The 26,285-nt window shown below is 37.6% G+C and overlaps 1 long non-coding RNA gene across 1 annotated transcript; it reads left to right on the top strand.

Moving 5' to 3' along the window:
- The first annotated feature begins 14,675 nt into the window (after positions 1 to 14,675).
- LOC122014475 lies at positions 14,676 to 16,857 on the top strand. Its single transcript, XR_006120684.1, has 3 exons — positions 14,676 to 15,107; positions 15,183 to 15,347; positions 16,702 to 16,857. It is a non-coding gene; the product is annotated as an uncharacterized LOC122014475 (long non-coding RNA).
- Positions 16,858 to 26,285: the final 9,428 nt, after the last annotated feature.

Raw genomic sequence — 26,285 nt, 5'->3', positions numbered from 1 at the left:
TTCGGTAGGGTTTCCATATGATATTTAATCATACCGGTTAAGTAGAGTTAGTAGTTAAGTAACGGTCATCTTTAGAGAGTAGTAGTAGTAAGAAGGGTGATCGTTACAGTTGGTATCAGAGCCAAGTTTCCATTCTCTAGCATCACACACACATCAGCATCATCCTTGCCGTCTCCAAGTAAGAAAGTATTTAAATCCTTTCTTTATTCTGCTTTCCTTATTATTAACTGTAGTATAGAGCACTTGTTTTTTTGAGTACTAAAGTAAGATAGAAGATTTAGTAACGGTCATATTTAGAGAGTAGTAGTAGTAAGAAGGGTGATCGTTACACTTGAATCCTCCTACACCTGAGTCCCAAGTACCAAGCCCAATAACTTCCTTTAGTCACTTTCCTTTCCTTGGTCGGCTTGACCCAAGCTTGACTTCTTAAACTTAGGTCTAACTTAAACTCTTTGATACATATCAAATACATATGAAATACTTAGGTCTGTGCATGACTCAAACACATATCAAATACATATGAAAGTTTAACTTAAACTCTTTAACACACACATCAAAACCATGATCGTATCGATCAAACTTAGGTTGATTGCACTAACATTGAGGTACACTTTCATTCTCCTCTTCTAATATGGAAAGTCATTCTTAGTGAAGGGTGGAGGGCCCGCGGTGCTAAAGCCTTCGCTTTGGACCATTAGAACCTTGCACACAAAAAATAAGCAACAAAGAAATCCCAAGACTAGTTCTTGAATTAGTAGTATGGGAAATGATAAAGATAAGAAAGCTTGGTTGGTATTGCACCAGTTCGAGCAATTCAAAGAAATTGCAATGAGAGAATTTTCTGAAGTGGTAATTATACCAATTTAGATAGACTCGAAAATAACTTAAAGTTGAAATGAAAGAAAACAAAAAGAATCTCCTGCTCAATTGGTGGTTGCATCAATTCAGAGCGAACAGGTCTCGGATACCACTTGTAGGACTGTTGGCACATGAGAGGGGGATGAATTACATGTTAAAATAACTTTGTTCCTTTCTAAATTAAAGATTAAGTACGTAGTGGAATAAAATGAAATAGAGACAAAATGAAAACACAAACTAACACGATCAATTTACTTGGTTTGGAGTCTTCGACGACTCCTACTTCAAGACCTAGGTCCCTCGGATCTATCAATGAGCAATCCGCTAAATTCTCTTCCGGAACTGCTTGAAAAGTAATTGAATACAAAAATATGAGGAAAGTGTAATACTCTATACTTTCCTTTTTCAAGTAAATAAATTATGCACAATATTAAAATTGTTACCCAAACACTTAGATGGAGATTTGAAGGCGCTTCTATGTTGGTATCGGTCCATCCATAGTAGTTGGGCATAGCAGTGTTGCAGCATAGCAGTCGTATAAAGTTGGAGCAGCTGGAATGTCGAAAGATTATGTATGTGAGTTATATTAATTTCTTGGACAAATAGTTCTTTTATAGGTTGTTGAGGGCGCCTCCAAGATCCTTAACGACAGCTCCAATTGCAACTCTGATGGCCAAAACTTTAATCCCAATAAGTAGCACAAATTGCAACTTCTATCCACTTGAGGGTGCCTTTCATGCTCTCTCAGGTGCCTTTGAAGCACTCTGAGGTGCCTCCAGCGCTCTCTAGGGTGCCTCCCCGCAACAAAACTTTATCCACAAAATTTATCCATGCGAGGACGCCTCCACTGGATCCAGGGTACCTCTGTGCCACTCCAAGGCACCTCCATAACCCTTCGAGGCACCTCAGACACTATTCATCTAAGGCTTAACTTGGTTTTTGCTCTTGCAAAAACATGTTAGGGTAATAGAAAAATATTTAACCTACAAAATAAAGTTAGCACAATTTATAAGTATTATTAATTAGATTCTATCTTCTCAAGACTAGAATCTAGTCACGGTCTCAGTTTAGGTTTTGAAAATGGGCCTAAACTGGACCTACGCCTAAAGTCCCTAATTGGGACTCGTCCTCATTAGACACTCTCCTCCAGTGACTTACCTTACTTACCATGTAAAATCACTTGATTTTCTTTCAGCCCACCAAGTCTTCCTGTCAATTGTCAGGTCCATAGACTCAACTGGACTTTGGCCAGTTATTAGGTTCCTCGAACCAGTTATACTTCTCATCAGATCAGGTCACTCCTTGACCTATCTGGACTTCTACACTAGCTATCAGATCCTCCAGACCTAACTAAATTTCAGCCTGGTGTCAGACCCATCAAGTCCTGCACTCTTGCTAGAAATGTTAGATTGCACAACATCTAACTTTAATTAATTTTTCATTTATTAAAACTTAGGTTTGATCATTGGTGCCAACTACACCAACATATTTGACTTTAGGTTCATGATAATCAAGATCACCTTGAACATGATTTGTTAATCCATCTATCATGGGTTCCAAAAGTAAATGTACACACTTGGCTAGCATATTTTATAAATGGATATAATTTTCATACTTAAGAATATGGAATGGGGAAGACTACAATGAATAGTGGGATTTGTATTTAGTCATTCGGTGATGGAGGTACAAGTAATGATTTTTATGATTTGCTGGATGAAATTATAGAGATAGAATATCCTAGGCTAGAAATATGAGTTATCTTATTTATGTATTGCTAGTTTGACCCTATCAGAGGGATGAAGGTGCATCTATATTATAATTTGGTTGAAATAAATCATAAGGGATTGTATAAGAGATATGAACCATTTGTATTGACACAACAAGCAATTCAGGCATTATATTCTTTATATCCTAGTTTGAAACGTGATAAGATTGATTAGTGGGTTGCTTGTAAAATCAAAGCACGGAAAAAAAATTGAGGAACATTGGGAAGACTTTGCATATTAACAAAAGGAAGTTACGAACATATTTCAGATTAAGGAATATATTATTCCAACATTATGAGATCCTAGCAGAGTAAAGATAAACGTGGATATAAGTGAAATTTATGAAAATGATAATGATGATAAATCAGATGATGATGATTACTTTGATGTTTGATGATGGGTAAGTTTTGTAATCTTACTATGACAACCTATTTTCATATACGATAATGTTTTTATTTATGAGTAAATTTAGTTTTAATCTGTAAATTTACAAAACTCGTAGCTTAATTAGTTGTTTATATACTATCTCATTAAATGCACTATATTTTTTCCTATAGGTCATTACAAGTAACATCTTAGTATTTTGTTTTGCACTCTCTGATCTATTAGTAGATATGGTAAGTTTTTTTAATGTTCTTCATTATGCATCAAATTTTTTCTTTACTTTAGTCTATATTTAAATTTTTAGAACATCTTTTGATGGGTGGTCATCGACAGAGGTCTCAGGACCAGTAGGATTCATCACCTACCACACTACCTACACTCCTCCTGATCAGGCAGGACCTTCTCATGCACCTTCATCAGCACCTTCTCATTCTCCATCATCAATACCCATGCCCCTTGATTCAGCCAAAAACTCAGTTACTGAGTTTATAGACTCTCAAGAGTTTATAGTCCTGCTCAAAGATTCGTAAGTACTATAAAATATTTTATTTTATCAACTATCTTAATGTTTTAACATTGGTTGTTTGTAATGATAGATTTTCAAATTCTATAAGGGTTATTCATGATATTAATCGAATCATGAATAACCATTGGGGAGGTGCTTCAATGATATATACAAGCACTCTAGCATCCACTAAAGAGCTTTGGTGGAACAAGTTTAAGGTATATCCTTTTCAATTTATATATGAAATTAAAGTGAATATATAATTAATTATTTGTTTTCATTTCAATGGTCATTTAATTGAGATTCGAATGAAGAGAAGGGGATAAAAAAATATTTAAGAAAAAATGTGGCGATCACATCCGACATATACTGAATCATGCTAAGACTAGGGGAAAAAGCCACCCTTCATCACCGATGAACATTGGGCCATGATCTCCAATGTTGGGCAACTAACGAGAGCAAACAAGGGAGTCATTAGAATAGAACAAATGAAACTTATAATTCTGAAGACTCGTCTACTACATATGTTGGAGGCTCTATTAATATAGATGAGCATACATGCAGATTGGTAATTTTTTAACTTTCTTATATATTTTTTAATCTATTTTATTATTTTTAATAGTATTTTTTTCAAACTAAGGAAATGGGGAAGGATCCTGCATTCATAGATACTTTCACTCGTACATTTTCCAAAAAAGATAAGACTTGAAATGAGACTAGAGCTAAAGCAATAAAGGTTTGGATTAATCTTTATTTGATCTTAATTTATATCTTAGATTCTATTAGTTATGTACTTAGTCTCTCTTTATATTATATAGATTTCTATTATATCTAATGAAGATTATATGCATTTCTATTTTTCTAATGACAATACAGGATAAATATAATGAGATAGAGCTAGCATAGAGGTGCTCACAAGCTAGTGATGATGCCGAGAGATTTAAGACCTCTATTGATAATAATATGAGTTTATGGCTAGAGATGAGTAGGGGAGCCAAAAGGGGAAGGATATTGGGAATGAGTTCCTTAAGCAGAACTCATAGAGTTGCTAGTACATCTTCCAACCCACCAGCAGTAAGGGCCTAAATAAATAGCTTGACGAGGTTACTCATTTGAATGGGATAATATTGCAAAGGGATTAAGAAATGGCACAAAGGGATCATCAAATGTTGCAAAGGGATCAACAAATGTTGTAAAGGGATCAAGCAATTAGGGAATTGCATTGACAACAAGATTTCATAATGTGGATCTCCAGTTGAGCTCCTCTCCAAGTCAGATTCCTCCCCATTCTGGTAATGATGGTGGCGACGACGATGATGATGATGACAACGATGATGGTGGTGATGGTTCTTCAAGATTTTATTAATGTGTGAATGTTATTTGTCTCATAATTAATATTTTTGAACATTAATTATTTGATTGTGAACTTTTTATTTTTTGTCTTTGTGATTAATCCTGAAAATTTGTTTCGAATAAGGTTGGTGAGACCAAAACAAATTGAAAATCCATGTAGGAAGTAAGTATTAAGTTTTGTGTTACTTTATAAGATTTTCTTTCTTTTAATAAATGATACTTTTTGTTTGTTTGCTTGTTTATTTGTTTTGATTTCGAAAAAGAAAAAAATTGAAGGAGAAGAAAGTGCTTTTGAAGATGATTTAGTGATGTGTCTATTGACTTGTATGGTGGATTTGATATGTAATTGATACTTCTTATATTGACTTGTTTTTATGTATTTGATATGTAAATAGGATGTGTATGTAACCTATTGACTTGATTTGATGTATGGATTTGGTTTAGAATATAAATAGGATGTGTATGTTGTGAAATAAGATGTGTTGGATGTATATATTGTAAGTATCCCAAGATAGTTTTGATGTGATCAACCAAGTCAGGTTAGGTCCTGTTGGTTTTTAACTCCTGTGTCTAAGTGTGCAGGAACTTAGGAGCACAGGAAGTTGAGCGAAAGACACCGCTAGCGAGAAAGATGGCACGGGAGAGAGTCGACGGGCTCGATGAGTCCGAGGGACGAGGTGCTGTGGAAGAGTACGCGGACGGACGAGAAGGAGGCGCGGGATGTTTCCGAGGGACGAGAAACCGGAGCGAAAGATTACTCGTAGGTCGGAAGTTGGGTTCAGGTGAGCCCTATTCCGGATGGCTGAGATCACCCAAGAGAGCGGAGCTAGAGTGGAAGACCCAGACCAATACGAGCGGAACCAGAGAGAAAGATCCAGACCAAAAAGTCAACTAGAAGTTGACTTTCTGGTAGTTGACTTTTTTGTCCGGGCACCCGGAATCAAAATTTATCCAAAACATGATGTGGTACATTGCGTTATGATGGGGATAAATTTTTATCCCCTTGGAGGCACTTGGAACTCTTCCAGGCACCTCGACCAGTGCTATAAATATAGCACTGGTCCCAATAGTTCAAAACAATACTTTTAAACGCTTCTAGTTTGTTCTACTACTTGTTTGTGAGCCATTAACACTGTAAGAGGCTTCTCCGCCTGAAGGAGACTTTGATAGTGAGCTTCAACTTCCTTGGATTAACACCCTCTCTGATTGTAACTAAGTAAACCTCTTTGTGCCTCTTCTTTTTAGTTTCTTATTTATTTTATCAAGTGTTAGTTTAATAAAGTTATAAAGTTTGAGAAAGGTTCGTTTTTCTTTGCAGGGTTATTCACCCCTCCTCTAGTTGGCCACCAAAGGTCCTACATATATTAAATAGGATGTATTATATAAACATGTTTGTAAATGGTTGTTGATGTATATTGTATTAACACAATAAAATGCAGAAATGTTTAGGTTCTAGACAAAATTTTAGCATTTTGGGATGAATTTGATGATGAATTATTTTCATCACCAAATTATCATAAAATTACTATGTATCACAAATCTGTGATAAATTCGGGATTCATCACAGATTTAGTGATGAATACATAGATTTGTCACTAAATTTGCAACGAATTAGTGGATTAGTCACCAAATCTTTGACGAATTAGTAGATTCATCAACAAATATACGATCAATGAGTGGATTCGTCACCAAATCTGCAACGGATCCTGGATTCATTGCCAAATCTATCATAAATCCTGGAGTCATTGCAGATTCCACAAATTAGTAGATTAGCAATGAATCTATATTCGTTGTAGATTTGACAATGAAAATACTATTTATCACCAAATCTAGCAAACTTGATTTTATTGGTGCGATTTGCACTAATGGTCTAACTCAGATTTTGATGAATGACAAGTGAGTTAAGTTAGGTATTTTATTATCTAACCATTTCACCTAGTGTGCAGGAGTTAACAGACTGACGAAGTCTAGAGAGGTCAACGGGCTGACTGGATATCTAGCGAACAGTCTATATAGGTCGTTAGGCCGACCAGATATCTGGCGGGAAGTCTAGATAGGTCGATGGGCTGACCGAATATCTGGCAGAAAGTCTAGATAGGTCGACGGGCCAACCGAATATCTAGTGAGAAGTCTAGATAAGTCGATGAGATGATCGAATATCTAGCGAAAAGTTCAGATAGGTCGACGGGCTGATCGGATATCTGGCAGGAAGTTCAGATAGGTCGACGGACTGACTGAATATCTAACAAACTAATAAGTAAAGGTAAGTCACTAGAGGAGAGTGACTAAGTGAGGATGCATCCTGGTTGGGGGGACAGTAGGCGTTAGTCCAGGTTAGGTCCATTTCGAATCCCTAATCTGAGACCTTGACTAGTTCCGGGTCCTTGGAGGACAGAAACTAATTACTACTCATTATTATAACTGTGCTAACTTTATTTTACAGGGGAGATGTTTTAATTTTGGACTAACATCTTTTTGCAGGACAAAAGAGAAAAAAACCTTCGGATGAACAGTACCCGAAGGCGCCTTCAAGGCTGATAGAAGGCGCCTTTAGAGGCTTTGGAAGGCGTCTTCCATAGGATTAACTTTGGACCTTGTTATAGATAAGAGCCGGGACGATTGGGATCAGATTTCTCGGGTTAGAGGCGCCCTCAATGGTTATGGAATGCGCCCTCCAAGCCCTTAATAAGGATGCTCACCCAAAGCTACAAAAAAACACACCTATACGAGCTTCTACGCATCCAAACGACCTTCTGACTACTCCGGGCTCCTGCTGCAACTCTGTTGCGAAGTTGCTGTGCCTGACTACTGCTCTGAAGATTTTCAATCACAGCCAGTAGACCGACACACGAGCTCTCTCACATCAAAGTGTTGGTAACAAAATTATTTCTTTGTAATTAATTATTACAAAAGAACAAGTGTAGGGTGTTGCACTTGTTCTAACTTTCCTTGTACTCGATTCCCTCTTCAGGAGGTATTAGAAGAGGCATTTTAGTGGATTACCCATCGATAGGTTCATGAGACCTAAGTCTTGGAGTAGGAGTCGCCGAAGGCTCCGAACCAAGTAAAATCGACTCTGTTTTCGTGTGTTTATTTTCTTACTTAATTTTCCACTGCATACTCATGTTTTTTTTAAAAAAAAAATGATAAAACAAGTTTTTTAAAATCACGTGATTCACCCCTCCCCCCCCTCCTCTCTCACGTGCGTATCGATCCAACAAGTGATGTCAAAGCAAGATTTTGCTCTGAACTGGTGCAGCCACCAATCAAGCCAGGGGGGATTATTTTTTCTTTTCTTTCCAAATTTTAGTTTTTTTTCAATTTGAACTTACTCTTTCAAATAGCGATTTCTCATTCGTAGTTCATCGAACTCTCTTATTTTTTTCTCAAACTCTGCTAATCCAAGACCAAATCTTGGTACCTCTCTTTAGTTTTCTATCTACAGATCTAGAATGGCCTAAAATAAAGGGTACAACACTATTCGTCCCCAACTCTTTAATGGGGATGACTTCCCATACTAAAAGAAGCGGATGGAGGTGTACTTGAAGATCGATTTTGACCAATGGTTTAGCGTCACCAAAGGATACAAGGCTCCAGTCGACCACAATACCAAAATTCCAATGGACCCAGAAAATTGGAATCCAAAAATGAGAAGAAGGCCCAGATTAACTTCAAGGCCCTTAACACAATCCAGTGTCAATTAACAAAGGAGGAACTGAACTGTATTGGCCCACACGAAAACATTAAAGAGTTATGGGACAAACTCATAGAACTACACTACGGAACCAACGACGCAAAGATAACGAAAAGAGATTTGTATTTAAATAAATTATTTAATATAAAAATGTAGCAAGCTGAGACTTCCAGTCAGCTGCACACGAGGATAAAGGATATCCTTAACGAACTTTACACAATCGGTCACCAGATGGAGAACCGGGATCTTATAAGGTACGCTCTAAAAGCATTTCCCCGAAATGCACTGTGGGCATCCATTGTGGATGCCTACAAGATTTCAAGGAATTTGTCCAAGTTAAAATTAGATGAACTCTTTTGTGAATTAGAGCTACACGAACAGACTAACGCCAAAATCAAGAAAGGTATTGATCTTGTTGCAGGAACGTCGAAAGGAAAATCCAGAACTAAGTCGGAACCTAAAGTCGAGCCTAACCCAGACTCTGATGATTAAGAATACCCGGTGAACTTGGTAAGAAAAATGTTCACTAGGAGAAAGAAGAACTTCACCAACAAGGATCTGTAGAAGATCAACTCCACCCCTAGCTCTAACAACAAGAATGTGACATACTTTGGATACAACAAGAAGGGGCACTACAAGAACGACTGCCCGAGTCTGAAGAAGAAGAAAGCCCTTAAGGCGACTTGGGACAAATCATCCCAGGAGGAATCGGATGGAGAAGAACCAAAGCACACCAACTACCTTGCACTGATGGCGTATAGATCAGAATCGGAGAACGAATCAGAAGACGGGTCCGAACCCGAGTCAGGCCACAAGTCCGCACTCGTTTCCGAAGGTTCCGATGAGGTATATTTTGGTTTAAGCAAAAAGTTTTTTAAAATTATTGCATGTATAAATAAGAAACTAACTAACTCTAAAAATAAAAAAAAATGAACTAATAAAAGAAAATAAAACACTTAATGAACAATTAAAATCAAATTCAATAGTTAAGTCAATTCAACCTGAAATTCCAACTCAAGTTGCAAAACTTGAGGAGGACAAATTCAGATTGAAAAACAAAATACTAGAACTAAAGGAATTACTAGAGAAATATATAACCAGATCCAAGTATCTTGACATGATACTTGGATCACAAAGAGCCGTGTACAACAAGTCCGGACTCGGATACAGGTCCAACTCAACCAACAAAACCTTTATATCCTTAATAAACCAAAATAAGAATCAAACTAAAGTCTGCGTTCCGAAAGTGTGTCTAACCACGCAAGTAGAACTTAATCAATTTTATGTACCTAAAAATGAAATCCATTATCTAAAATCAAACCTAAATCTAAAAGGTAAAATAAAGTCAAACTTAAACAAACAAAATAAATTCAAATCAAATAACTTGAATTACCATCAAGTTCACTATGATTATAAAATTAATCAACATAAACCCAAAACTTGAATCAAAAGGATTAATAATTCAGGGGGAGGCTCCAAATTAGCTGGCACCTCTAAAATAATATATTACCCTGCTAGGTAATTAGGATTAGTCAAAAAGGGACACAAGTTTAACTTAATCAACGGTACTGGTGAAGTTTTGGATGATAGTAGGTTAGGGAAACTCTATCTATGCATGTCTAGGAAGATATGACTTCGACCTGGTGCATTTGACTTAATGGAACTAACTAAAGCTATCTCTTATGGATCCTAATTAATTAGTTAGACTAGAGTTTTGTTATTAAGTTCAGTGGATAAGACTATTTGGAAAACCTCGAAGACATGGTTACTATAATGATGTCCAGGTGACTCACCATAGCCCAGAAATTTATCCGAAGAATGTCTATCTGTTGAACCTAAAGCTAAACATGAATCTAACACAATGTTAAACTCAACCCTAAAATTTAACCTAAACTCATCTAACAAAATTATAGGATACCCTGATTGAAATCATAAATCAGGTGAGATGACTAATTATCTAAAAAAAGATAAAATTAACTTTAATTAAATTGAAATTAAAATAAAATTAACTTAAATTAAAATTAACTTAAAATTAAAATAAAATAAAATAAAATTAACTTAAAATTGAACTAAATTAAATTAACTTAAAATTAAACTAAATTAAATTAATTTAAAATAAAAATAAAAAAATTAAATCTAATTAAAATAAAATTAACTTAAGTTTAAATTAAAATTAACTTAAAATTAAAATTAAAACAAAAAAACTTAAATCAAATTAAAATAAAATTAACTTAAATTAAAATTAAAATTAACTTAAAATAAAAAACTTAAATCAAATTAAAATAAAATTAACTTAAAATAAAATTAACTTAAATTAAAATTAACTTAAAATAAAAAAAAAAACTTAAATCAAATTAAAATAAAATTAACTTAAAATTAAAATAAATATAAATATTAAAAAAAAAATCACCGCAGGCGCCTACCGAAGGCGCCTGCATGCCAATTAGAGGCGCCCTAAGAAGGGCGGGAAAAATCCCACCCTAATCGATGGAAGGCGCCTTCATCCATTTGAAGGCGCCCTCCATAACACTTGGAAGGCGCCTTCAATCAATATTGAAGGCGCCTTCGACCAAGCCTTTTCCAACGAATAGAGTGATGCTTTGTTCACAAAATCAAGCATGTCGGGGCGCCTTCTAGCAGTTATCTCCCATGATCTCTCAAAGTTTTCATCTCCAACCTTCAAAAATACCTCCTAGATATATATTAACTCAATCTATTTGGTTCAGTATACCTTTTCATTGTCAATTTATGCTTATATATGTTTTTAGGAAACGCCGACATGTTACTCCTAAACCTAGTAATGCCCTATCTACTGATACTAGGTTTCCCTCCGAGTAGCTTAGATTAGATTTTCTGAAACACATATATGTTGCATTGAAATCTAGATATCTAAGTAGGACTTTCTTCACCTAATACTGTGCTCCTATTATAGAGATTATAGATTACTATCAGTTGGATAGGCTAGTTTATTGTAGCCATTCAGTAAACCTAGATCTGTGTGCTCAGTTTTACAACAATTTAGTTAAGTAAGATGACTTGACCTATTCCACCAGAGTTGGTGGAAAGGACTTTACCTTTTCCCCTACCCTATTATATGATAGCTTAGACCTTAGGAGATCTGCATGCCCATCTCTATGCTACCCTAGTAGAGACTTGTCATTTGGCAAACCCTACTCCCACATTACATTAGATACTATCTAAATTTATTTTTTTGGGGAGAAGAGACTACCTACAGTGATAGACTTTAGGTCACTCTCTCTTCGGGTCCAAAACTATATCCTATATCGAGTCCTAACTACCTACATTCTACTGATCACAGCTCACGATGTTGCAATGCTGCGGCCATCCCATTCATTTTTTCTATATGCACTATGCTAGCGCCTGGACTTTGACATTGCATTACATATATTCCATAATGTTATTCATGCATCCAGTCTCGTCAATAAGTTACGGGTTCACATGTCATATTGTCACATTCTAATATATATATTCTCAGTCATAGAGGGGTAGACATGACTTAGGGTATGACCACTCTCCTTAGCGCATATAATGAGATTGGTCAGCGTCAATTTGCATTAGTACATATAGACGTCACTGCTCAGGGGGGAGCAGCCTGGAGAGTGGGACCACAACTAGATATACCAGGCGAGGACGAGGATGAGTTACCCGACGAGGAGATGCCAGCATTCAAGACCGAGGAGCTCTTTGGATATCCTTTGACTCTGACCCAACCCTCGACCTCGACCCAGCCCTCGACCTTGCTATCTGTCGAGGACCGACTGGCTTGACTCGAGGAGTCTTCCGCACAACTTGGATGGATTTAGCGCCATTCGGGGAGAGATGACTACTGACTTCTCTACTCTCCAGGAGGAGATTACCACTGGTTTTCACCAGATCCTGCGGATTGTGCGAGCACCTCAGTAGCCTCCACCTCCAGCTAATGATCAACTTTGACTTTATTTACTATACAGTGCATGTTTTGGATTCTATAAATAATTGAACATATGTTATTTGTCACTTTTTACCTCAGTTGCTTGATCAACTAGGAATGTGTTTTATAAAATAGGACTGCTATTTTTTTATTGTTAAAAATAATTTGAAAATTCTAAGGAAAAATATTTTTCTAAAAATTCCCATTTCCTTAGACTTTTAAAATTGATTTCAGCCTTAGTTTAGATCAGATCCATAGAAAGCATGTTCCTATAGACCTAGGACATGAGCATCTCACAAACACACTAGGACTCCCTTGATTGTGTATTCCAAAACTTAGAACGACGTGAGATGCGTAGGCCCTTTGCCTAGACTTAAGATGCTTATATTAGTGCATCAACATAAGCTTGGGCGAAAAATACCAAACACTACGGTGATCAGGTTAAGTAATTTATTTTAGTCAAACACTAACTAGATAAAATTACTTAACATGACTAACTAAGTGAACACTACTATCTTCTGATAGGTAGTTAGTAACTATCGGTTAGATATGTAAGGACAATTTCTAGATGTTTATATTTTTCAAATAATATCAGGTCCAGGGGGAGGATATTTGAAAAACAATTTCAACTGTATTTTTGAAATTCTTATTTTGAAAATCTTAAGGTTTTGCATTACTTCAAAACTTTATGAAAGTTTAAAACTTTAAACCTTAAAGTTACCTTAAAGATTTTTGAAAAATCTTTAGCTTGCTAAAATCTCTTATACCTTGGAATGGTTTTGAATAGTTTTTTTTACCAAACCTTTTAAAACTATATATGAAAATAACTCATAGAAATTTTGAAAATATTTTCAAATTATACTTTGAATTTCCTTATTCTGAAATTCTTCAAAGTTTATTATTTTCAAAATACATTTTGTAAAGTACTTTCCAAACCACTATTACACTAGTTTTTTTAAAAAAAGTTAGTATATTTGAAATGTTTTTAAAAGTTATCTAAACTTTAACACTTTCATAAAAGTTAACTTTTAAGACCTAGTATCAAACTTCAAAATTTTGAGAAATATTTTAACACTGAGCATACTTTGTAAAATGCTTTTTCACTTAGCAAACTCTGTTAAACTACTTTACAAATAGTGTATTGCCAATCTAGTTTTTCAAATAATTTATGTTTGAAAATTTTGAAAATTCTTTATCTCTTTCCCCTAGTGATCTTGAAAGTTTTTTTTTTTGGCCAAAGTTCATTACTTTCCTTAACTGTTTTACTTGACTCATTTATCTACTCATGTTTTTTGATAAATGTCAAAGGGGGAGGCTTAGGGTTTAAGTTAGAAAATAAAAGAAAATAAGAATAACTTAACCCTAAAATGATTAAGAGAACAAAACAAATTGTCTCCTAAAAATCATTATCTATACTTATTTTGCATATTTTTCCTAACTTAACTCAGGTTGTCATTGCATCAAAAAGGGAAAGATTGTTAGTGTAGTTTGCACTAACGGTCTAACTCAGGTTTTGATGAATGACAAGTGGGTTAAGTTAGGTGTTTTGTTGTCTAACCATTTCACCTAGTGTGCGAGTGTTAATAGACTGAGGAAGTCTAGATAGGTCGACGGGCCGATCGGATATCTGACGGGAAGTCCAGATAGGTTGACAGACCGACCGGATATCTGGCGAGAAGTCTAGATAGGTCAACGAGCCTACCAGATATCTAGCGGGAAGTCCAGATAGGTCGACGAACCGACCGGATATCTAGAGAGAAGTCTAGATAGGTCCGGATATCTAGCGAGAAGTCTAGATAGGTTAATGGGCTGACCGGATATCTGTCAAACTGGTAAACAAAGGTAAGTCACTAGAGGAGAGTGACTAAGTCAGGACTTAGTTGGGGGGACAGTAGGCATCGTTCCATGTTAGGTCTATTTCGGATCGCTAATCTGAGACCTTAATTAGTTCAAGGTGTAAAATACCGAAAAATGGTGAATAATGATAAGGGAATTTTTTGAAATTTTTCTGGAATTTTTCGGAGACCATATGGACGAGTTTACGGGGATAAAAATGGGGCCCAGAAAAGCCTGTTTAGGCTACCCCGTTTTAGCGAGGAAAAGTCAAATTTTTATTTTATTTTTCTCTTTTCCTCTCTTCCCGTCGTCGTTTCCCTCTCCCCCCCCCCCGCCCCCCCGCGCCTTCTCTTCTCCCCCTCGCGGCTGGCTTGCCCTAACCGCCGCAGCGGTTTCTTCTCCTCTCCTTTTATTTCTTTATCTTTTCCATCCCGAGCCGCACCACCGACGTCCTCTTCCTCTCGCGTCTCCCAATCGCCACGGTCGACGCTGGCAGACGAGAGCAACGCTGAGCCCTAGCCTCTCAGCAGTCCCCGAGCCAATCGCCAGCACCCGAGCCCTCGCCTCTGTCTGACTTCCCCTCTTCCCGAGTCGTCGCTATGCAGGTGGATCTCTGTTCTTACCTTCGTCGGCAAGGGCACGCTGTGCCCTAGCAGTGTCGCCGACCCTTCCCTGTGCCCTAGCGTCGTTGTCGTGCCACAACCAATCCACCACCGGCGCACCCGTGCCCTAGCACTGTCGTCGGATCCTTAATCACCGCTGACCAGTGGAGAGGAAGAGGTAAGATGATTAGGTTGTTGCATTCGTGATCTCCATCTTGATCTCAGTTCTTGTTCTTCTTTGCTCTGGATTTAGTATGGTTGCTAGTTGCTTCAATGGTGAACGACACAGTGAGGTTCCAGTAGGGGTTCTTGGCTGAGGGTTAATTCCTGTTTCTTGATCTTGCTTAGACTAGTCGGTGGATTCCTACTCAAGCAGCAACCTCTATTTCCAGCAGAATCTTGGTCCAGCAGTCGTAAGGTAAGGGTTTGGTGTATGGATTGAGTTGGCATGCTCTTGATACATGTTGTTTTAGGTATGAATTGATACATACATAATTGGTTATGGAGTGACTTAGGTACGTTTTGATACATGGTAAATTATAGTTCATGTTTCGAATTTGATATTAGTTAGGTATGATCATTTTTGTTGTAGGTGAATTATACTCGATGATTAGGTTGATTAGGGTTTTACCCTAATTTAGCCTTAAGGATTTTATTTAGCCATTCCTTTGAATTTTAGCTAAATAAAATGTATATATATTCGTGACTCGGGGTTTTGATGCGAGACGATCATCTCGACGTCCGAGTTGGACCGGATTGGACTTTTCGATTGGAGGCGGGTACTTTGAATTTATGTCATTTGATATGCATAGTAATGTTTTTAACAAATAGCAATGATTGTGTTTCTTATTTGCTTCGGTTGATCACTACCTGATCTATTACATGCTTGTTTGTTTATTTGTTATGCACATCATGTTAGTATTTACCTAATTATACATGCTTATAGAGGTAGTGACACAACCATGTTATTTATTATATTCAGGACCTAGGGTTTTTGATACCTTATCTGATTCTGTATACCTTTGATTTGGTTCATTATCCTATGGTACATATTTTATATATATATGGATATTGCTATGCTGTTCAGGATTTTTGCCATGCTTTGAGTCATGCACCATTCGTATGATTGCATGCTGTGCGATAGTCTGCTCCATTATTATTGAGCACATTGCCAGTTTCATCTCTGTCGGTGCTCCGTTGGTCCGCTCATGGGTAGCGTGACGCGGCGTGGTAGCACGTCAGTTTGCTCGATGGTGTAGTGTACCGCAGCGTGGTACCGGGAGATGAGAGCATTGAGCTCCCCCATTTATGATTTGGGGTAGGAGGATAGGTGTACTCCGACAGCATCCCGTCCACTCGGTCACTCATCAGGAGCAGTGATGGCAGAGTGCACGGTTGTCACAGCCCTACCCACTCAGTCTCACCATTGTATGTGAGATGGCTGACTGGCGTCAGGGGTGACCATGACATTGGCATCATATACATGATGCATTTATTGCTTGTGTTTGCTACATTTACTTGCTGCATTTATATGGATGCATATGATTGACATGCATACAGGATTTATGACACTCTCGGTCTAACGACCCTGTTGTACTTATACCCTGGTCCTGGTTAGTACAGTTTTCTCCTGCTTGTTTCAGTTGCATTTATCCTTCATGTATCAGGAGACTGTACGCATAATTAGTGCTGGTTGTTATTTTCTTTATTATGCATATCAGTTGATACCCGCCGAGTGTTGGACTCACACCCTCCTCCGTTGCTATTTTCAGGTTGATGTTGTCCGGAGAGTTCGAGTCGCTAGTCCCCTGCAGTCCACGAGGACGTGTGTTGATCTTTTAGTTCTTCTTGTTTAGACTATCACTACAACAAAACCCCTCATAGACATCGGTTTTCCACCGCTGTCTATTACATTTTCGATCGATGTCTATGAAGGCGATGTAAAAAGTCTACCATTTTAGACATCGGGTTAAAACCGGTGTAGTATCACTTAACGACACCGTTTCATCAACGGTGTAAAACCGATGTAATATTATATGTTAATAACACCAGTTTTGGCAGCGGTATACGACCGATGTAATATTAGTTAATGACACCGGTTTTGCAGCGGTGGACAACCGATGTAATATCAGTATTGTTTAACGACACATTCGATTTCCGAAACAGTGAAAAACCGACAGTATCCAAGAAAATACATAAATATTCACAAATTACACAAATATTCTTCTTCTAACAGTATCCATAAAATACACAAATATTCATAAATTACATAAATATTCTTCTTACAACAATATCCATAAAATACACAAATATTCTTTTTACATCAAAAGCTAATAGATATTGTACACATCAAGGTAGAACATCGTGAGTCAAAAATCAAGCTGAGGCTACATAAATTATGAGAATCAGAATCTGTTCAACTTGCTATACTGCTCCATTCTTCTTACGCCTTTCATTTCCCTAATCTCACCACTTTTCACCTTCAAATGCCTAGTTTTCTGAGTTAAAACATCCACTATTCTAATCTGTCAAACAAAAGTATCATTTGGTCTACTTAACTACAGCAAAGAACAAAAACAGAAGAATTATACATGCTGCAGAAGTCCTAGAATATCACCATCAGAAAGAAATTGACATGGGACAATATACACAATTTATATTCCATGCAAATGCATGCATCATCCAAAGTTTTCAAAAATCAAATACCTTTCCTACTCAAATGTAATCTAGCATGCATTCAGCCCACTCGAACCGCACTTCATCAATTTCAACTCTGGAGTACTTGAGATTTGTAAACTGTAAAAATACATAAATAATATCTAACAAATATATATATGCAAATGTTCCCATTGCAACAGAAATAGGACCCCTAACCCCCAAAATAGTCCAGACTAGTGAATTGTCTGAACCAGCAGGAATGATGCCAATTGGAATAGAAAGTGCTTCCTTCTGGTTATCTCTGCTCAGAAGACCATTAAGTACCTATATGATCATGTAAGCTAATTATCAAATTTAAAATGGCTAATGCTTGGTCTATAGAATTATATAACATCACAGGAAAGGTGAACTATCAGGCAAATGACAAACAGACTAAGAAAATGAACCATAGGAAGCCAGTAGGTTATTGGCATCATTAAGAGTTGGTGTCAAAGTTCATATAGAGTTCATAATTGATCTAATACCAAAAAGAGTCGAGACTTAAAGGAGACCTATTAATATAGATCATGCAGTCACAAAATAATTGCAACAAATAAACAAGGGTTTCGTTCCTAAACTCATGATTCTTTTTCTGAAATCTATTGTCATTTGTTTCAATGAATGACCGTCTATCATTTTGGACAATAATATTTTTTATTATCAGACAATAGCACCCTAGCTTCTATAGCTTACACAGTGGTAAGAGTTTGAATTAGTTGTGTTAATAAAAATGCTTTTTGTATATGGTTCGATAATTTAGCAAAATATCATACAGTATTTTTGTTGCAGTTGAGACCTTTGTCCAAAATTAAATCTAATGGTAGATCTTGAGAAACAAAAAAGCTTGATCGAATTTCTAGTGACCAAATTTAACATGGCATTTCTAGTGAGCATAATGTTTCACCTAAATCTGTTGAACTTGGGCTAATATGTGCAAACATGAGTGTCTTGCAATCTCCTATTGTGAATGAAAATTATCAGTGAAGGGTAATGCGTCAAATTTTCTTCTGGCAATAAAAATAACGGTATAAACTAGCTGTTGTTTTTGAACCTAAACAACAAGATCAGCACAGCTAGATGTTTACTATTTTTAAGGTTTTTTCTCACCTAGAGAGCTCTGGAGCAAATGTGTTAGCTTAGAGTTCCTGCAAAATACATCTCTCCTTTAGTACAATGAAAAATTCAAACTAGTTTAGATAGTAAAATAGAAGCATACGACTATGAGCATTAGAAGGAACCTATATGGAATATGTGGGTTCTTGGAGGCAAGAGCAGAGATCACATCTCCCAAAGCTGATAAAGACTTATTGATGAATTGAGATTCCTTCAGCCTCTCTCCTTCTACTTCAATCTTGCCAAGACGCTCACTACCAGCTAAAAATGTCAGGCAAAAATCTAACAATCTTTCTATAAATGAGAATGTAAAGAAGGATCATAATCAAACAAAAAGCATAATTTGAATGGAAAACAGGAAGAAACTCACGAGTGAGAGCGGCTACTCAGCATGCTGACCATGGCCTTCCGCATGGGGCTGGCCAGCGGCATGCGCATGAAGCGATTGGGTGTCCTCGGCATGCGCGGACGACCAGCACAACTTCATAAATATTATTCTTTAGATATGCATCCCATCTTGATGGCCATCTGATGCCACTTTTAACAAATATAACTTCATAGGTAAAAGAAATCTTCTCCTGCTCCCGAATGGTCTGAGACTTGTCAAGCTCCAATGGATAGCTCACAGACTCAACTTTATCATACATGTTCAGTTTCAGCATTGCCTATAGATTGTCAAGTATCATGTTCACTTGGTAGAGATCATGTGTCCTCTGCTTCAAAAGTTTAACCTCATGTTCATTCAATGCATTAGTGGTGCACAAGTAAAGTGATTCATTAACATTAACATGGAATCGGTATGGGGAGTTATCAATCTGGTCACCCATGAGAAGCTCACCCAAATTCTCTGCACTCCTTTTGATTCCACCTTGTGGATGGCAATATGGAAGGTTGTAATAGCTATATGGGAGCTCAGTCTCAATGGAGGTGAGGGAATTTAACTTTGGCATATATGCTCTCACCAGGTATGTAGGAAAATAACTCCATAAGTTTTCATATGATGTATGCCAATAGATTAAAAATATATAGTTCAGACTAACATGTGTCTACTTCAGCAATTAGCAGCCATTTTTACTGCATAAGGTAACAACACAACAACAGAAAATGGAATAGGAAAAGAGAAACTATACCTGCAAACGTAACTCAGATTCAGTGAATGCTCCTATTCGACGAAGATGCGTAAAAATCCGCAGACATTCAGGCATCTGTATGACATTTTTGTTTTCAAGAACTTAGTTATGTGATTCCAATGAAAAGAATTGTCTTACAGGAGATATGAGACAAGTAAAATGGAATGAAATAGCATGATGCACTATAAAACACTAGAGAGATCTTAAAATGTTTAGACAAAACCTGAATGTTTGAACAAAGTTTCTGAAGAAGTTGGGATAGCATAGATTGCATCGTCTTTCTAACTTCTGCTTCCAATGCCTGAATGACAGGTAACACTGTGAAGAAGCAGACAGATAATATGGACAGGAGATATAAATCCTTTGTCTAAATGGTACACTGTGATTTCTTTTCTTTTCTCATGCACAAATTAGAATTAATTAATGAAATCTTCCATTGCCATTAAACTTCCAAGTTAGCGTGGATTTTAGTTGTTACATGCACCACGAAGGATCCTTTTTAGGAAAACAAATCATAGAGTGATTTACTAAACAAAATCAAAGGGGACAGATATTTAAAGAAGAGAAATGAGAAAGAAATAAGATATAAGCATCCAACGTAAAAAAGTAATCATGTACCTAGTGACAAGCAAATTAGTTTATATTTTTCAAATTTTTGCATATGAATTAAGAACAAAAGAAGAAAATGTATAGGGAATCATAGTCAATGTTAGCTTGGAGAATAGGACCAATATCCGGTGCAGGATCATGCAAATCAAGTGCAACTTTGTATGTGTAGATACAAAATTGATAGCAATTGTCTTTACTGAAGTAATGTTCTTCATCATTAAATTATTCTTCTACAGGGTAGGGCAGGGTCGAGGCTAGTAGTGATTAAATAAACAAAACATACTAAATAAATAATTAGAAATGTATTTTCATATAGATACTAAGCAGGGAGACTAGGCAAACCTAGATGAAGCATGCAATTCATCTGCAATCCATGCCCAGCTACAAAATGGGCGGATAGGCATCCTCGGTCGGGGTAAGTCGATGAGGATTCCCATCTCGAATTACAACCCTAATCAAATTATCATTCAAATTTCCGGAGTTCTAATGTATGAAATATGGATCCAAAAATGAAACAGGAATTGTTTAGGCATTCATAGTCAATGTCAGCTGCAACCAGCATGCCCCACAGGATCATGCAGATCATCAGTGTAGCTTCAGCAATTGCAGATACCTCAGTTGCGTTTAATGAAGCCCTTATGCTGAAAAACGAACAGAGGCCTACGGACTTCGAACTACATTAAGGTAATTTGGAGCTTCTGTTGACAATCCAATTGCAACTCCTGCAAACCCTATCAATCTGCCTTGCTAAGAGTAGAAGAATGGTAGATAACATAGTTCAACGAAGATACAGGCTGACAAATAGAAACAATACCATCACAGAATCCTCCTTGCCATGAGGTCTTGGAAGTGGATTTTTTGACTCCGATGCGGCGGGTCCAAGTGATGACCTTCCCGCTGCTGAGTTGCTTGATTTGGACGAGCGCGCCAACGGTGCCGATCAGGTGGACGAAGTTGGCGAATTCCTTGCTCCATGGAATCTCTTGCGGTCGTGGGTACACTCCTCGCTCGTACTCGTACTCGCCATGGTCGCTCGTGCAACTGATGGCGAACGGGCCAGGAGGCGAGGGGTGGCAAACGAGGCGTAGGTTGACGATTCGCTTCTCCTGGAGGCGAGCAGAGGAACGGAGGCCGAAGAAGGAGGACCTAGGGTTTATGGAAGAAAGTAAGGAAAAATTACCGGAATGTGAAGAAGGACTCTAGCGGTGGCAATGAATGCTGGACCGGAGATGGATGAAGGAAAAACTATCGGAATACAAAGAAGGGCTCCTCTTCTCACCCAAAGGGAGGAGTTGGAGGAGATGTGGTGTGGTTGGACGGAGAAGCAAGGGCGTTGTGTGTTGATCCTGATCGGGAGAGGAAGGGGCGTCGATCTAGGAAGGGGAAGAGGGAGATGAGGTTGAGATAGATGGTCGGAGGTTTAGGTTTAGGTTTAGGCTGAGAGAGATGGTCGGAGGAAGGGGCGCGATATAGGTTTAGGTTTGGAGGGAACTTTGCGAAGTGTTGCAAATTTTGGCTGGTGGAAAAAATAAAATATTTTATTTTGGTTCATTAACACCGGGTTTTAAAAACCACTGTTAAAATCGGTGTCTATTAACGAAAAAAGGCGCTCATAGACATCGCCTAAAAAATCGATGTCTATGAGCGAAAATCTGCGCTCATAGACACTGGTTTTTGGAAAAACTGGTGTAAAATACTTAAAGACATCGGTTTTGCTTAAAACTGTTGTTGTTCCACCGATGTCTATGAGGGTTTTTCTTGTAGTGTATGTTTAGACTTGTTCTATTTTGATAACTTGGACTTGTATTAGTTTACTTTATGGATATTGTCGATGAGTTTTATTTGGATTTGTTTTACTACATGCCTGCCTAGACGGCAGAAGAGGTGAGTTGATTTTATCGTCGAATTTGAGATTTATGGGTGTAGTGGAGTAGGACATCAGTTTTGTGCTTTATGGGTGTAGTTGAGTAGGGTTGTTTTTGAGTCCTCTTATCACTGTTCTAGTTTGTTAATTATTAACTGCACGGTGATTGTATTATATTATTGTTATTGTTCCGGCCGTGTTGGCCGATGTATATGTGGCCCTAGGGGTGTAATCGAGCCGAGCCGAACTCTTGGATGTTTGAGCTTGGCTCGTTTATAATCGAGCCGAGCTCGAGCTTTATTTAACGAATATATTCATGACTCACGAGCTTATTCGAGCTTTTATGGAGCCTAAACGAGCTTAATAAATATAAATTAAATTTAAATATTCATTAAAAAACTAAATTATATATTTTTAAAAAATTATAATATTCTTGTTAAAATTTATAATTTTATTCTAATAAATAAATTTAATATATTTATCTATGTTTTTCATAAGTAAAGTGTAAAATCTATAAATTCAATATCAAAACTATTATTTTTTTTATTTAAAAATTGATTCATGAGCTTAACGAACATGTTCACGAGCTAACGAGCCGAATATTGTGAAGCTTGAGCTTTGTTTGTTTATCTTAATGAGCCTCATTAAACGAGCTCAAACGAGCTTTTATCGAATCGAGTTTCGAATAATTCACGAGCAGCTTGGTTCATTTACATCCCTATGTGGCCCTGAGGGCATTGTAGAAGTTTCAAATTGTCACCCGTACAGGGGAGGTGCTGCCGAAATTTCTTCGGACAGGAACTCCCCCGGGGCGTGACACGAGGACCTAGGAGGATAGGAACTAATTACTGCTCATTATTATAACTGTGCTAACTTTATTTTGCAGGGTAGATGCTTTAGTTTTGGACTAATATCTTTTTGCAGGACAAAAGAGCAAAAATCCCTCGGATGAATAGTACCTGAAGGTACCTCTAAGGGCTGATGGAAGGTGCTCTCGAAGGCGCCTTTAGAGGCTTTGGAAGACACCTTCTATAGGATTAACTTTGGACCTCATCGCAGATAAGAGCCAGGATGATCGAGATCAGATTTCTCGGGTTAGAGGTGCCTTCAATGGTTATGGAAGGCGCCCTCCAAGCCCTTTATAAGGATGCTCGCCCAAAGCTTAAAAAAAACACCTATACAAGATTCTATGCATCCAAGTGACCTTCCGACTGCTCCGAACTCCTGCTGCAACTCTGTTGCGAAGCTGCTGGGCCCCGACTACTACTCCGAAGATTTTCGATCACGACCGGCAGACCGACACACGATCTCTCTCACATCAAAGTGTTGGTAACGGAATTATTTCTTTGTAATTAATTATTGCAAAAGAACAAATGTAGGGTGCTGCACTTGTTCTAACTTTCCTTGTACTCGATTCTCTTTTCCGAAGGTACCAGAAGAGGCATTTTAGTGGATTACCCATAGATACGTCCATGAGAGCTAGGTCTTGGAGTAGGAGTCACTGAAAGGTCTGAACCAAGTAAAATCGACCGTGTTTTCATGTGTTCATTTTCTTACTTAATTTTCTACTGCATGCGTACTCGTGTTTTTTTTTTTTTAAAAATGATAAAAATAAGTTTTTGAAAATCATGTGATTCACCCCCCTCTCATGTGCGTATTGATCCAATAGATTTGGTGACGACGTTGCCAAATTTATGGCGAAAACTGGATTTATCGTCGAATTTGGGACGAAAATAGGATTTCATCACAGATTTACGTTTGATAATTTTGCAACGATTTTAATTTTTGTTGCAAAATTGCAATGAATTTGACGATAAAAATATAATTCATCATAAATTTTGCGATGAATTTATATATTTTTATCACAGAATTTGGCGATACTTTTGTTTTGCAAAGAAAACTATTTCGTAGCAAAATATGTCGCAATTTTTTTTAAAAAAAAATCATAGCAAAATTCGTCCTAAATTGTTGGTTTTTTTTTTTTTTGTAGTGAGAGTTATTATAAAAAAAAATGAGTTTGACTAAAAAAAACAAGTGTAAGTTTTGTGTGGAGATTGTATTGCCTTTTCTTTGGTAGAAAGGAGCATAAGACCCCTGGAACTAAGTCATAATAATATCTGTGATCTATAGTTCATTTAAATAAGAGGTGAAAAAGTATTGCATTAATTTTATTGATGATTGTATAAGATACTATTATGTATACTCGATAAGTAGCAAGGATGAGGATTTTGAAGTGTTTAAATACTACAAGAATGAGGTTGAGAATTATTTGGAGTTTGAGTTAGGTTGGATATGTAAGGGGGATATATAATGATTAACCTATAAATTAAAGTTGTACTGCACTTGATTATTATTTAATAATGTCATAAAAACACAATTAACAATGGCAATATAACACATAATTTCCACATACCAATTTTCAGGATAGAGTTGAGTTGGTTAGTATGGATAGGGTTGCTACTATAGGGTAAGAGTTCAAATTTCAACAAAGTCGAGGAAAAAGAATCCTCCCTGCGCTGGTCAACTACAACTTCCTAATTTACCTCCTCACAAATGCTCGTGGGACCGATCGTGTGGGGTTGTTGGAGTGATAGATTCTTTTTGCTACCATAATTTCCACAACCAATCACTAACACAATTATATAATGTGGTTCTAAACCCTTGTCCATATTCCACGACCAATGACTTAGAGACAAATCTTACTTAGGGTTGTCTTGGGCTTTAGTTTGACCCATTTTTTTATTATCTAAATCTACCCCTTCCATACCCAAGGTCCAATCCACCTCATTAAGTTCAAACTCGTCTCAACTCTGTTTCATGGATCTGTCCTGCTATGACTCATGTGAGTTACTTTTAAAAACTCACTATCTTTCCCTTTTATGGATAACTTCCCGAGGTAGAAAAACCACTTATTACAAGTTTTACAATGAGAGCTTAGAGGAAGGCTACAAAGAATTTAAGAAAATGCTCAAATGATTTAGACAATTAGTATTGTCAACCTCCAAATGCTCCTCTTGGTCCTTTTATAGTCTTCAATCTCCTATATGTTCACTGACTATTGGTTGTTATTGTAAAATACCGAAAATAGGTGAATATTTAATGGGGAATTTTCCGGAATTTTTGGAAATTTTTCGGGAATTTTTCAGAGTTTGTATGAGCGAGTTAACGGGGGATAAAATTTAAGTTCCGGGAAAGCCTGTTTAGGCTACCCCATTTTAATGAGGAAAAGTTTTATTTCCTTTTCCTTTTTCTTTTCTTTTCTTTTTCTTTTTCTCTTTTTATTCCCTCGCGTGACCGACTCCTCCCCCGCGCGCCCGACGCCTTCTCCTTCGAGCCATAATCGCCGAAGCCTCTCGTGCCCTAATCGCACGAGCGGTTCCCTCCTCTCCCGAGCCTTTTCCCTCTCCCTCTCACGGCGTGGAGCGCCTCTCTTCTTCTTCTCTACCGATCGTCGCTGTGCCCTAGCTGACTTCACGCTCCGCCGCGCCGATCTCCCATCACCCGCTACATCTTCTTCTCTTCTTATCTTCTCCCAAGCGCCGGCGACGCTTGCGCCAGCCGTGCCCTAGATCCGCCGCAGGCCTCCCCTGTGATCTTGCGCCGCCGTTGTCACCCACAGCCGACTGGCACAGTGTGTCCATCGCGCCGAGCCTAGTTCTTCCTCTGTGTGCCACTGCCGAGAGCGAGCAGTATCAAGTCGTGCCCTAGACTTGGTTCACCGCCGCTCTAGCGAGTTGGTCTTCAACCAAAGGCAAAACTCCAAGCTCTAGTGGCTTCACCGTGACCTATACCTCACCATCGGATCTTCCTGCTTCACCACTAGCCGCCGGCAGAGAAAAAAAAACAAGAAGCTATCGAGTAAGTAAGGTTTATTGGATTTGGATATCAGATTTGGTACAGGATGTTGTGCTTACCGGGTGGATGTCTGTGGTTGTAGAATCAG

This window comes from Zingiber officinale, chromosome 8B (genome assembly GCF_018446385.1).
Source record: "Zingiber officinale cultivar Zhangliang chromosome 8B, Zo_v1.1, whole genome shotgun sequence".
NCBI classification, from domain to species: Eukaryota; Viridiplantae; Streptophyta; class Magnoliopsida; order Zingiberales; family Zingiberaceae; genus Zingiber; species Zingiber officinale.
This window is presented reverse-complemented; position numbering and strand designations above follow the sequence as displayed.